The 4,841-nt window shown below is 40.8% G+C and overlaps 1 pseudogene; it reads left to right on the top strand.

Annotated features, from left to right (window-relative positions):
- The first annotated feature begins 3,616 nt into the window (after positions 1-3,616).
- Positions 3,617-3,913, top strand: LOC102840495 (annotated as a pseudogene).
- Positions 3,914-4,841: the final 928 nt, after the last annotated feature.

Below are 4,841 nucleotides of genomic sequence, written 5' to 3'. Positions count from 1 at the left end.
GAAATTTTAAACAATAGAAAATTTCCATAATAGATGGCTGGCTAACAAAATTATGTTACATCTATTCCATAGACTACTACACAGAAATTTGTAATCATGTTACAAAAAAGTAGTAAATCATATAGGAAAATATTCACACTGTAGTTTGAAATGAAAAAGCAGTTTTTAAAATGGTATGATCTTAATTTTATAAAAATCATTTATACATATAGACATATTCATATTTTGAGTATATTTAGGATAAAAAATAAGAAGTGGAAGAAGACAGAAAGAAAGAAGATGAAGAGGCAGGGTGCCAAGGGAGATATTTAGTGGAGAGTCAGGAATGAGAGTCTGGCGGCTCTGGCAAGGATTATAGTCCTTCCTTGAGGAAACTTGCAAGAAAATCCTGAGAAGACACATTTAACTCAATCTTGAAAAAGACCTATTTGAGTTCCACCCTTAGTATGTATAGGTGTGGCTAGAGGGAGCACATAGAATATTAGGGTGTTTTCCATGACACATGCAAACATCCAACTCAAATTAGCAACATAAAAAGGGAAATGTTTCTTCCTTTTGTACCAGGAATTTACAAGATGCCATTAGTTTTCTCTCTCCTATTCATCTCTATTTCTTTACCTCAAAGCAATGCTTGCCTTCAATCTTAGCCACGGTGACCACTGGTAGCCTCACATCTATAATGGCACTAATGCTCAATCCTGAAGGAAGAGAGAAAGGTCAGCCAAGGAAAACCAAAGGAGGAACATTCTAGGTCAGGGGAATAGCAGGCACAATGGCCTGGAGGCAGGAAATAAATTGATGTAGCCAAGTGAAAGAAAGGAGGCCTGTTTGGCTGGACTGAGTAACGAGAAGAGAATCACAGAAGATAAGGTTTAAGAAGTGGACAGGACCAGGTCATGGAGGACCTAAAATCCCCCCAGAAGGTGTTGAGATGGTATTCTAAATGCAGTGGCAAACCAATGCTGTTGTTGTGTGCCATTGAATGGATTCCACTCATAATTGATCCTATAGGACAGATTAGAACTATGCCATAGGGTTTCCTAGGCTGTAATCTCTACAGGATCTACTCACCAGATTGTTTTCGTCCATGGAGCTGATGATGTGTTGAACTAGAGGCATAAATCTTTTGGTTAGCAGCCAAGTACTTAACCAGTACATTACCAGGGCATTATTTGAAAATCACTAAGGATTTCTTTGGAAAACCACTAGTGCAGAGCAATAACATGATTTGACTTATATTAAAAGAACACCCAATACACGATTGTTCACAGCAGCACTTTAAAAAATATCCAAAACAACTTAAATGTCCATTAACAGATGGATGATAAACGAAATAAAAATATTATGTATGGTAATATTTCATTGAATATACAAATAACATAAAGATAAAGGAAACCTTGATACATGATACAAGTTTATGCTGAGCCAAGTCAGTCAGTCACAAAAGACAAATACTGTATGACCCCACTTATATTAAATAAGCAATATATAGAAATAAAAGATCATTAGTGCTGGTTGCCAGGGGTAGGATGGAGGGAGAAAGAGGGCATTTTTGCTTAAGAGGCATTGCATTTATGCTAATAGTGGTAGAACAATTAGGAAAAGGGTAGAGGATGTTTAACATGAAGAATATAATCACTGTCATTGAATTGTGCATGTAGAAACTGTTGAATCGGCAAGTGTTTGTTGTGTATATTTGTACAGTTTTTTTTAAACCTTGCCTACTAAAATGCACATTTAAGTGTGATACAAATGAATATTGGGAATCATTACAGTAAACTTGTAAATCCATCTTCAGATTATCATTGATTGGATTTGCTAAAAAGGGAATTAGAATTTGCCTAGGGAAATAGGCTTCTTGTTAAGGTTTGTAGACTATGAGGCCTTAGGTGGCAACCTGATCCCCACTCAGAATCTTCTGAGTTGGGATATCCCCACTTGAAAAGACATGCAGACCAATCCACACCTGCTGGGTTAACAGATTAATCAGATTGAAAGAAAGACCTGTTTAGCTGTTTGAATATCCAGAAAGCTGTTTTCTCTAGAAGCATCAAGGCAAGAAAAGCCAGTCCATTAAGGAAAACTCCCTTTTAAGACTGAAACTCAAAGGGAACACATCAACAGTCTAGTATGCTCACTGGTGACCACCTGGGTTGACTTATGAGTAGATATGGGGAAAATGCAGCAATGAAGCCATGGGCTGAGTTTGGCCATGTTCCATTAACACCTGTTGATCTCATGATGAGAGACAGGAAAGGAAGGCTGGTCTGAAGTTCAGGAAGATGTGTGAACTCCTGAGCCCATGGGCACTAACCTAGCCACTGAGGGTTAAACCTGAGAGTGAAGTGGCCAGCTAGTCTGAAGTGCGGGGAGGCAGGCATGATCTCCAAAACTTGCAGCTAGTGCCCATTTGACCCAGCTTGGATGGCTAGCTGACCAGAACTAGACCAGATGAAGATAAATAGGCTTGATACTGTGAGCAAGTGTAATTGCTACAATTTGATGAACTAGACCTTTGTTTATGGGTGCAGTTGCTCAAAATGCTAACCTAGGAATGGAAGGATTCTTCATATCAATGAACAAGTGTGTTTCCTCAGTGCTCTGGTTTGACAGGGACAAGCAATCTAGACATTGATATCAAAAGTGTGGCGCTGTGGGCTAATGCGTCAGACTGCAGAGATGTTTGAACTGCAAAGTCGGTGGTTCAAGCTCACCAGCTGCTCCTTGGAAACCCTATATAGGGTTGCTATGGGTTGGAATTGACTCGACAGCACTTAACAACAGCTTAAAGATATGAAGTGGCTGGCTTATAAATTTTCATGAGTGTGCTGAGTTTCAGAATGACGGGGGTAAGGCAGAGTCCCCACTGAATAGTTTTCCTCTTCTCCAGATGGATCTGGTAAAAGGGGGTGGGGGATGATGCTAATAGGGTTCAATTGTGAGTAATTGTTAGCAGGATTAATTGTGATTGTCACAACTGCAATTGTAGAAGATGTGTAACTAAAGGGGGGGGGAGGGGAGTAGTTAATCTTTCATTTCAGGAACAGACAATCCCAGGACCATCAAGAAGGAGAAGCATGAGTGGAGTGTGGGATCTCTACCTAGAAATGCGGTGACAACTGAGACAGTGGTGAAGCGATGGCATGGAGAGATAGAGCTGCTGTGGGCTCTAGGTCCATGGACTAAGGCTGTGTGCCTGCAGGCAGGAGGCGGGCTTGCAGAGTATGCCCTTAGGACATTTAAATGAATATATATATATATTTGTTTTGTAAGTGTATATCAAATATTTTTGCTTTGCTCATTTGTGAAGTAGAAGTAAAAGGGAAGCCATAGGGAGCAAGTAGGACAACAGTTGTTGCAGGGAAAGGACTGTAAATATTGAGATGGAACAAAGTATATAATTTGTTGAATATAAAGCTAATGATCTTGTCTGTTAACCTTCATTAAATTCACAATAAAAAGGTTAAAAAAAAAAGAGAGCTCCCTCCTGAAGGGCAGAGTGCACGGGAAGGGAAGCTGGCGAGGCGGGAAGGATGGCGCTCTGACAGCCCGGCCAGAGCCCTCGATTTACACACCCCGCGGCCTGGTCCGAGCCCCAGCCGCTCGGCTGGGCGAGATGGAACCCACAGCCTACCCTCTCAATCTGATCCTAAAGGAAGAGGAAGAAGAAGAGATTCAGAGCTGGGAACTGGAGGATGACCATTCAGATATGCAGAAAGTGCGAATCTGCTCAGAGGGTGGATGGGTGCCAGCCCTATTTAATGAGGTAGCCATATATTTTTCCTATGAGGAGTGGGAAGTTTTGACAGAACAACAGAAGGCGCTCTACCGTGAAGTCATGCGGATGAATTATGAAACTGTCCTGTCCCTGGAATTCCCATTTGCTAAGCCAGACATGATCACTCGGCTTTAAGGGGAGGAAGAGTCTCAGAAATCCAAAGAGTGGCAGTTCCACGGAGGAACCTTCTCAGAAAACGAAGACTTTGATGTGAAGCCTCCAGATTGGGCAGGCCCAGTGAACGTCACCTCCCCACTTCCTCGAACCTCTCCTTCGCACCTCTTTGGCCTCCGCCTGCCTCGGGATCTCACAGAGCAGCCCTTCTATACAGCCATGGGCTTCCCAGGCTACAACCTCACATTCACCAAATGTTTATTAATTAGTTCTACTGGTACAAGTACTGAAAAGTGTACCTGAACCTAAATAACTTTGGAACATAAGTTAGATGTAAATGAAAAGCCACTAGAAAGACAAGCAAAAGCTATTAATTTAGGAAAGAGCACGCTGCAAAATATTAAAGAAGATATTGAAAAATCAAGAGGAGCAGGAAAGCAAAAATATGCTCTAAAACTGCTGGTGTGGCTCTATAGGATAAGCACTGGACCACAAGATTGATTTGAACTGTAAGGTCAGTGATTCAAACCCACCAGCTGCTCCACAGAAACCCTCTACAGGGTCACTATGGGTCAGAACTGATTCAACAGCACTTAACAACAACAATCAGATTCTCTAACTGGATTATTTTGGGGGAAGAAATTGTTTTAAAATAATACATATTTTGAATATGTAGATATATATAGATATAATGCAATCTCAATTCAGATTGCAACATAGTTATTCAAAGAGATGGAAAATTAATCAGTAAGTTTATATGAAAAGGAAAGAGACTCTGGATAAGTAAAGCATTACCAAAAAAGAAGAACAAAGTTGGAGCTCTCTCACTTTCCAATCTCAAAACCTACTACATAGCTACAGTAATCAAAACAGCCTGGTACTGGGACAATGAAAGGTACATAGATCAGTGGTACAGAATTGAGAATCCAGAAGTAAACCCATCCACCTC

This window comes from Chrysochloris asiatica, unplaced genomic scaffold, assembly GCF_000296735.1.
Source record: "Chrysochloris asiatica unplaced genomic scaffold, ChrAsi1.0 scaffold00135, whole genome shotgun sequence".
In the NCBI taxonomy this organism is placed as follows: Eukaryota; Metazoa; Chordata; class Mammalia; order Afrosoricida; family Chrysochloridae; genus Chrysochloris; species Chrysochloris asiatica.
The sequence above is the reverse complement of the archived record's forward strand: the minus strand, read 5'-3'. Positions and strand labels throughout refer to the sequence as shown.